This window comes from Entelurus aequoreus, linkage group LG18 (genome assembly GCF_033978785.1).
Source record: "Entelurus aequoreus isolate RoL-2023_Sb linkage group LG18, RoL_Eaeq_v1.1, whole genome shotgun sequence".
In the NCBI taxonomy this organism is placed as follows: Eukaryota; Metazoa; Chordata; class Actinopteri; order Syngnathiformes; family Syngnathidae; genus Entelurus; species Entelurus aequoreus.
In genome coordinates this window covers 47,800,191-47,810,516 of record NC_084748.1, presented here as the reverse complement: position 1 = coordinate 47,810,516, position 10,326 = coordinate 47,800,191, and the positions used below count along the sequence as shown (strand labels likewise).

Genomic DNA, 10,326 nt, shown 5'->3' with positions numbered 1-10,326 from the left:
AAAGGCTGTAACTGCCGCAAGAAACCTGATTGCCCTCTCAACGGGGGGTGCTTACAACCATCAGTCGTTTACCAAGCAAAGGTAACACGCAAGGACATTAACACATCCGACACATATGTAGGATTAACTGAGGGAGAATTCAAAACCAGATGGAACAATCACAAGGCTTCTTTCAGAAGCAAAAGCCTGCGGAACACTACAGAACTCAGCAAACACATTTGCAATCTCAAAGACAATAATGTTGAATATTCAATAACATGGCAAATTCTTGCATCCAGCACACCTTACAACAGTGGTAATAAAAGATGCAACCTATGCTTAAAAGAGAAACTGTTTATTATATACCGTCCAGACGTATCATCCCTCAACAAGCGCAGCGAAATTGTATCAGCATGCCGTCACAGAAGGAAACACCTCCTAGGTAACACATGAGCCAATCACCACGCCCCTACGCCTGCCTGTACCTACCCGTTCTGTGCCCTATATAAACCATGGTATGTGAATGCTTCTATTAAAATCTCATGACGATTGAGGGAAACCCCTCATGAAACAGGCCTGTAGAGATGAAATAGTCTTGTGATTTTTCCCACACATACATATGTATGTATATATATATATATATATATATATATATATATATATATATATATATATATATATATATATATATATATATATATATATATATATATAATCTATATATATATGTATATATATATGTATATATACAGGTAAAAGCCAGTAAATTAGAATATTTTGAAAAACTTGATTTATTTCAGTAATTGCATTCAAAAGGTGTAACTTGTACATTATATTTATTCATTGCACACAGACTGATGCATTCAAATGTTTATTTCATTTAATTTTGATGATTTGAAGTGGCAACAAATGAAAATCCAAAATTCCGTGTGTCACAAAATTAGAATATTACTTAAGGCTAATACAAAAAAGGGATTTTTAGAAATGTTGGCCAACTGAAAAGTATGAAAATGAAAAATATGAGCATGTACAATACTCAATACTTGGTTGGAGCTCTTTTTGCCTCAATTACTGCGTTAATGCGGCGTGGCATGGAGTCCATGAGTTTCTGGCACTGCTCAGGTGTTATGAGAGCCCAGGTTGCTCTGATAGTGGCCTTCAACTCTTCTGCGTTTTTGGGTCTGGCATTCTGCATCTTCCTTTTCACAATACCCCACAGATTTTCTATGGGGCTAAGGTCAGGGGAGTTGGCGGGCCAATTTAGAACAGAAATACCATGGTCCGTAAACCAGGCACGGGTAGATTTTGCGCTGTGTGCAGGCGCCAAGTCCTGTTGGAACTTGAAATCTCCATCTCCATAGAGCAGGTCAGCAGCAGGAAACATGAAGTGCTCTAAAACTTGCTGGTAGACGGCTGCGTTGACCCTGGATCTCAGGAAACAGAGTGGACCGACACCAGCAGATGACATGGCACCCCAAACCATCACTGATGGTGGAAACTTTACACTAGACTTGTCCCAGAGTCTGGAGGAAGACAGGAGAGGCACAGGATCCACGTTGCCTGAAGTCTAGTGTAAAGTTTCCACCATCAGTGATGGTTTGGGGTGCCATGTCATCTGCTGGTGTCGGTCCACTCTGTTTCCTGAGATCCAGGGTCAACGCAGCCGTCTACCAGCAAGTTTTAGAGCACTTCATGCTTCCTGCTGCTGACCTGCTCTATGGAGATGGAGATTTCAAGTTCCAACAGGACTTGGCGCCTGCACACAGCGCAAAATCTACCCGTGCCTGGTTTACGGACCATGGTATTTCTGTTCTAAATTGGCCCGCCAACTCCCCTGACCTTAGCCCCATAGAAAATCTGTGGGGTATTGTGAAAAGGAAGATGCAGAATGCCAGACCCAAAAACGCAGAAGAGTTGAAGGCCACTATCAGAGCAACCTGGGCTCTCATAACACCTGAGCAGTGCCAGAAACTCATCGACTCCATGCCACGCCGCATTAACGCAGTAATTGAGGCAAAAGGAGCTCCAACCAAGTATTGAGTATTGTACATGCTCATATTTTTCATTTTCATACTTTTCAGTTGGCCAACATTTCTAAAAATCCCTTTTTTGTATTAGCCTTAAGTAATATTCTAATTTTGTGACACACGGAATTTTGGATTTTCATTTGTTGCCACTTCAAATCATCAAAATTAAATGAAATAAACATTTGAATGCATCAGTCTGTGTGCAATGAATAAATATAATGTACAAGTTACACCTTTTGAATGCAATTACTGAAATAAATCAAGTTTTTCAAAATATTCTAATTTACTGGCTTTTACCTGTATGTGTATATATATGGTATATAATTATATATATATATATATATATATATATATATATATATATATATATATATATATATATATATATATATATATATATGTATGTAATTTTTTTTTTTTAAATATATATATTTTTTAAATTAATTATTTTATTGATTGTTTTAATATAGAGCAAATCCTATTGCTTCCATTGTTAACTGACTCTTGCTAACGTTTATTTACGATTTAGAATGCATTAAGAAGAAAAAACTTGTGTTCTTGTCTTACATAAGGAGTGAGAATGATAGACTAAACATTCTGAAAAAAAGTGCGGTTCCCCTTTAAGACCTGAGTGTTTTGTTTAAGCAATGATTTTTCTGTGTGTGAAAAATGAAACGTTTCCCTAAATTTGCAATAGAACTGCTGAGGAAACTAAGTTTGGCTTTCGAGGTGTTCAAATGGTAGATGTTTGCCAGGAGGACTCTCAGGCATGAGTACAAACGTGTGACTAGTGAGAAAATAGTGTTGAGGATGAATCAAAAAGTGTGAACAGATGGTAAACACTGGAAAAAAACCACAAGTCCGGCCTGCAGGCTTCCACATGGATCTACACCAGGGGTGTCAAACTAATCTTCGTTGAGGGCCGTATCGCAGTTGTAGCTGCTCTCAGAGGGCCACATTTGACGGTGAATCATTTATGAATATAAATATATAAGGATTCAGCTCCTGATATTATAATACAATGACCTATGCATTTGATTATTACTGGGGTGTCAAACTGGTTTTCATCGAGGGCCACACCGCAGTCATGGATGCCATTAGAGGGCCGCTTCTAACACTAAATAATTCATGAATTTGCCTATGAATTTAAATATTTTACATTTTTTTAACATAAACAGTAGAAAAAAATTGTGGATTTTATCACAGTTTTTTACAGAAAAAAACTTGCAGCTTAGATGGCAGATTTTACCGTAAAATATATGGTGTTTTTTTTATTATTATTATTTTTACAACATATTACTGTAAACAGAAATACCGTACCATTGTTTAATTGTATTTTGGCAACTCAGCTGCCAGTGTTGTACCATAATAAATTGTGGTACCATAAAATCATCAACCGTGGATTTTACAGTAAAAAAACAAAACAAAAACTGACAGCTCAGTCGACAGAATTTTACTGTAAAAAAACAAACATTGGTCGTTTTTTTTTTCCAACTTACAATAATATGCTGTAAAAAACTCCCTAAATTTTACAGTCAAATGTATTGGTAATTTTCGTCTTCAGATCTGCTTTTAACTTGTGATTAGTGTTCTGTGTCTTGTAATGTCCCGTCTTTAATGTCCAGTGTTATTATGTATTTTACTATGTACTGCTTTCAGTGTTTTCCACACATTCATTTATTTGTGGCGGCCCGCCACGAAAGAATTAAGGCCGCCACAAATAGATTTTGCTTCCTTTTTTTTATTTTATTTTTTTATTTTTATTTTTATTTTTTTGTTTGTTTTTTTTGTCCTGTCCAGCTTCTCAGGCAAACCATATAGTTGATGTAGATGCCCATATCGGCTGTTCAGATTTACTTTACAAAAGAGAAGTGTAGGATCAAGATTTTTGGAGCTCTTGGTTCAGTGGATCAGATGTTTGATGAAGCTTTGTGTCTATCTACCACCACTACTGTTTTCTGTTTTTTTGTTACTGACTGTGGCAGGACACCTCTGCCTCTGTTTCACTTTATGTTGCTGGTAAATAATATGGTTGTAGTAGTAGGCTAAAGTTAAATTATTTAGTACGCACTAATTAAAGGGGCAGAGCGTTAAGAGACATTTTAGCTTTTATATTTTTATAAGATATATTTTTTGTAAGAACCACAATTAATAAATATATTTCAGTGAATAACTTATTGTTCAAATCTGTATATAAATATGTACATAAAGTGTTGTAATTATATTGTAAAATGGATGGATGGATGGACGTTTAAAACAAAACTGTTATTATTAATTAGTAAGTATACATTTTTTGAGCCTTTTTAGAGAAAATCATATCATTGTAGTAAATTATGCAAATTACTCGATGATGTCATGGTGACTACGCCCATAACCACGCCCCCACCGCCACAGGTACCTTGGCAGTTTATGGGAAACACTGCTGCTTTTATATTTCTTGTATTATATATTATTACTTTGAACTGTTTTATATTTAAACATTTTTTTACCTGTAAAGCGTCTTTGCGTACACTGAAAAGCGCTATACCAAATAAAATGGATTATTATTATTAATATTATTATTTTTATAGTGTACAATTTGATGGATAACTTGCTTCGAAATCATGAGTTCCGCAGATATTTAAGTATTTATTTGGATTTTGACCGACAAAATTACATAATATTTGTTGCAATATTGGACACTATTTTCCCCCTGTCAAACTAGAACAAAACAACCTAATACCTTTAGTAAGAAAATAAGAAAGAAAATATAAGGTATTTTATTGACACACATTATTTCCAGGCTTTTGAGGGCCATATAAAATGACATGGGAGGGCCGGATCTGGTCCGCGGGCCTTGAGTTTGACACATGTGGATTATTATATAGTTTTTACACACACAGCTCACTTTTACAGAAATATCAATGGTAACTTTTGAAGCATTTTACTGTGAATGGAAAAGCGTTACTATAGGGTTTTTTTTACAGTAAAATTCTGAGGTGTCAGTTTTCTACTGTAAAATGTATTATCATTTTTACGACCCCAAAAAAGGGACAAGCGGTAGAAAATGGATGCATGGACCATTTGTTGAATAACTTGCTTTGAAATTATAGGTCAAGCAACTGTTTATTATTATTATTATATTTTAACTAAGAAAAAGATTGAAATTATTATATTTGTTGCATTATTAGATAATATTAAAGTTGAAAATAAATTGCATGCAATACATGGATTTGTTTCCCTAAATTTGCATGACAACTGATGAGGAAACCGAGTTTGGCTTTAGAGGTGTTCCAATGGTAGATATTTGCCAGGAGGAGTTGAGATAGGCTCCAGCAACCCCCCGCCACCCCGAAAGGGACAAGCGGTAGAAAATGGATGGATGGATGGACTGTCAGGCATGAATACAAACGTGTGACTCGCCAGACAAGTGAGAAAATAGTGCGGAGGATGAATCAAAAAGTGTGAACAGATGGTAAACATTGGGGGGGGGGGAGACAAGTCCGGCCTGCAGGCTTGCACATGGATCTACAGGCCGCCATGTTGCAGACCAGTGCTTTTCAACCTTATTTGAGCCAAGGCACATTTTTCTCATGGAAAAACTCAGAAGGCACAACACCAGCAGAAATCATTACAAAATGTAACTCGTTATGGACAGTAAAAAGTCGTCGTCGCAATTGTTTGATATGAATTCAAACCACTGCGATGAGGTGGCGACTTGTCCAGGGTGTACCCCGCCTACCGCCCGAATGCAGCTGAGATAGGCTCCAGCGACCCCCCGCCACCCCAAAAGGGACAACCGGTAGAAAATGGATGGATGGAATTTAAAGCATAACCAAGCATCACTATACATGTCTCAAAGTAGGTGTACTGTCACCACCTGTCACATCACACCCTGACTTATTTGGAGTTTTTTTGTGTTTTCCTGTGTGTAGTGTTTTAGTTCTTGTCTTGCGCTCTTATTTTGGTGGCTTTTCCTGTTTTGTTGGTATTTTCCTGTAGCAGTTTCATGTCTTCCTTTGAGCGATATTCCCCGCACCTGCTTTGTTTTAGCAATCAAGAATATTTCAGTTGTTGCTATCCTTCTTTGTGTGGACATTGTTGATTGTCATGTCATGTACAGATGTACTTTGTGGACGCCATCTCTGCTCCACAGTAAGTCTTTGCTGTAGTCCAGCATTCTGTTTTTGTTTACTTTGTAGCCAGTTCAGTTTTATTTTCATTCTGCATAGCCTTCCCTAAGCTTCAATGCCTTTTCTTAGGGGCACTCACCTTTTTTTAATTTTTGGTTTAAGCATTAGATACCATTTTACCTGCACACTGCCTCCCACTGTTTCCGACATCTACAAAGCAATTAGCTACCTGCTGCCACCTACTGATATGGAAGAGTATTACACGGTTACTCTGCCAAGCTCTAGACTGATTGATTGATTGAAACTTTTATTAGTAGATTGCACAATTCAGTACATATACCGTACAATTGACCACTAAATGGTAACACCCCAATAAGTTTTTCAACTTCTTTAAGTCGGGGTAATCAATTCATGGTACAAATATATACTATCAGCATAATACAGTCATCACACAAGTTAATCATCAGAGTATATACATTGAATTATTTACATTATTTACAATCTGGGGAGGTGGGCTGTGGAAGGGAGGGTGTTAGTTAAGGGTTGAAGTTGCCTGGAGGTGTTGTTTTAGTGCGGTTTTGAAGGAGGATAGAGATGCCCTTTCTTTTACACCTGTTGGGAGTGCATTCCATATTGATGTGGCATAGAAGGAGAATGAGTTAAGACCTTTGTCAGATGGGAATCTGGGTTTAACGTGGTTAGTGGAGCTCCCCCTGGTGTTGTGGTTATGGCGGTCATTAACATTAAGGAAGTAGTTTGACATGTACTTCGGTATCAGGGAGGTGTAGCGGATTTTATAGACTGGGCTCAGTGCAAGTTGTTTTACTCTGTAGCAGTTTCATGTCTTACTTTGAGCGATATTCCCCGCATCTACTTTGTTTTAGCAATCAAGAATATTTCAGTTGTTTTCATCCTTCTTTGTGGGGACATTGTTGATTGTCATGTCATGTACGGATGTACTTTGTGGACGCCATCTCTGCTCCACAGTAAGTCTTTGCTGTCGTCCAGCATTCTGTTTTTGTTTACTTAGTAGCCAGTTCAGTTTTTGTTTCGTTCTGCAAAGCCATTCCTAAGCTTCACTGCCTTTTCTTAGGGGCACTCCCCTTTTGTTTATTTTTGGTTTAAGCATTAGATACCATTTTACCTGCACACTGCCTCCCGCTGTTTCCGACATCTACAAAGCAATTAGCTACCTGCTGCCACCTACTGATATGGAAGAGTATAACATAGTTACTCTACCGACACTCAACAACAACACATCATTTGCAGACTATAATTACTGGTTTGAAAATAATATTTTTAACCCGGATAGGTGAAATTAGATCATCTCCCACGGCACACCAGACTGTATCTCACAGCACACTAGTGTGCCGCGGCACAGTGGTTGAAAAACAGTGTTGCAGACCACATGATGCAGGTCATCCTGGCTCTGGTTGTCACTTTCATTTACAGCGTCACCCATCGTGTACACACACACACACACACACACACACAGCTAGTGTTTAGTGCATCCACGCTCATCTAATTAAAGCCACATGACGGCACACGTCAAAACCTGCGAGCTGTTTCACTCCTTAATTAATAACATCGTATACAAAAAAAATCTATAATTATTATTATTATTATTACCAGGCGATAATTAAGAAGCCCACACCCATGCAGTTTGAGGTGCTTCCAGCACAGAACGTGAGGTAGTCGGCGCCATGCTAACGCCGCTAGCATGCTAACGCCGCTAGCTGGAGGCTAAGAGCCGCGCGTGGAACTGACCTGGAGGCCGCGAGGAGTCCGTGAACGTGGCGTGGAAAATAAGGACGTGGGTCCTGGTCGGCGTGAGCAGATTGTTGTGGCGCCTCCACTTGTCCCTTCCTTCTGGCCCGAACTACCTCCTCCCTTTCTTCTCCTCCGTTACCATGGCGACAAGGGCGGGAAGTGGGGTGAGATGCAGTGCGCATGCGCAGATCAAAAACCATGCCTGCGAGGAACTACTTTATCTCTTTTGGGACGACGTTTGGTTTTATTGGTGGACGTAAAAACAATAAATATCATATTCAACATACTTAAACCTTGCAGTACATCCTTTTCTTTGTCGAATAAGTGCAACTATTTCTGCGTAATAGAGCGGTTTTAGCAGAAAAGGTAAGTTATAAGAATCTTTTTTAAATTACAGCAAAGCTTTAAAGGCCTACTGAAATGATTTTTTTTTATTTAAACGGGGATAGCAGATCTATTCTATGTGTCATACTTGATCATTTCGCGATATTGCCATATTTTTGCTGAAAGGATTTAGTATAGAACAACGACGATAATGATTGCAACTTTTGGTATCTGATAAAAAAAAAGGCTTGCACCTACCGGAAGTAGCGTGACGTAGTCAGTTGAACATATACGCAAAGTTCCCTATTGTTTACAATGATGGCCGCATGAAGTGAGAGAGATTCGGACCGAGAAAGCGACAATTTCCCCATTAATTTGAGCGAGGATGAAAGATTTGTGGATGAGTAAAGTGCAAGTGAAGGACTAGTGGGGAGTTGAAGCTATTCAGATAGGGAAGATGCTGTGAGAGCAGGGGGTGACCTGATATTCAGCTGGGAATGACTACAACAGTAAATAAACACAAGACATATATATACTCTATTAGCCACAACACAACCAGGCTTATATTTAATATGCCACAAATTAATCCTGCATAAAAACACCTGCGTGTTTGTTATGCTAGCTCCTAGCTCCTATGCTAGCTCCTAGCTCCATAGAACATGCCAATACAATTCAAACACCTGATCAACACACACAATCACTCAGCCCAAAAGACCGTTCACCTAACCCAAGGTTCATAAAGCTTATATATTTTAAAAAAGTTACGTACATACGCAAAAAAAAGTTGCGCACATACGGTCAAGCGATCAAATGTTTAGAAGCCAAAGCTGCATACTCACAGTAGCACGTCTGCGTCTTTGTCATCCAAATCAAAGTAATCCTGGTAAGAGTCTGTGTTGTCCCAGTTCTCTACAGGCGTCTGTGTATCAAAGTCAAAAGTCCTCCTGGTTAGAGTCTCTGTTATCCGAGTTCTTCCATCTTGACTGCATCTTTCGGGAATGTAAACAAAGAAGCGCCGGCTGTGTACTGTTGTTGCTGACTACGTTCGAAAAATACGTCCATTTCGCACCGACAACTTTCTTCTTTGCTTGCTCAGCTTCCTTCTCCATAATGCAATGAACATGATTGCAACAGATTCACGAACACAGATGTCCAGAATACTGTGGAATTATGAAATGAAAACAGAGCTTTTTCGTATTGGCTTCAATGTGGAAGGCATACCCGTGTTCCCCGGTCTACGTCACGCGCATACGTCATCCTCAGAGGCGTTTCGAACCGGAAGTTTAGCGGCAAATTTAAAATGTCACTTTATAAGTTAACCCGGCCGTATTGGCATGTGTTATAATGTTAAGATTTCATCATTGATATATAAACTATCAGACTGCGTGGTCGGTAGTAGTGGCTTTCAGTAGGCCTTTAAAACAGGGGTCACCAACGCGGTGCCCGCAGGCACCAGGTAGCCCGTAAGGACCAGATGAGTAGCCCGCTGGCCTGTTCTAAAAATAGCTCAAATAGCAGCACTTACCAGTGAGCTGCCTCTATTTTTTGAATTGTATTTATTTACTAACAAGCTGGTCTCGCTTTGGCTGACATTTTTAATTCTAAGAGAGACAAAACTCAAATAGAATTTGAAAATCCAAGAAAATATTTTAAAGACTTGGTCTTCACTTGTTTAAATAAATTCATAAATTGCTTTACTTTGCTTCTTATAACTTTCAGAAAGACAATTTTAGAGGAAAAATACAACCTTAAAAATGATTTTAGGATTTTTAAACACATATACCTTTTTACCTTTTAAATTCCTTCCTCTTCTTTCCTGACAATTTAAATCAATGTTCAAGTATTTTTTTATTATTATTATTGTAAAGAATAATAAATACATTTTAATTTAATTCTTCATTTTAGCTTGTTTTTTCTACGAAGAATATTTGTGAAATATTTCTTCAAACTTATTATGATTAAAATTCAAAAAAATTATTCTGGCAAATCTAGAAAATCTGTAGAATCAAATTTAAATCTTATTTCAAAGTCTTTTGAATTTCTTTTAAAATTTTTGTTCTGGAAAATCTAGAAGAAATAATGATTTGTCTTTGTTAGAAATATAGCTCGGTCCA

The 10,326-nt window shown here is 38.0% G+C and overlaps 1 protein-coding gene across 1 annotated transcript in view; it reads right to left on the bottom strand.

Annotated features, from left to right (window-relative positions):
• septin3 (septin 3) overlaps positions 1–8,057 on the bottom strand; it is a 43,490-nt gene extending 35,433 nt beyond the window's left edge. The window contains exon 1 of the mRNA XM_062026224.1: positions 7,886–8,057. The gene's annotated coding sequence lies outside the window, so the exon portion shown is untranslated. The remainder of the gene's footprint in view (positions 1–7,885) is intronic.
• Between the last annotated feature and the right edge of the window lie 2,269 nt (positions 8,058–10,326).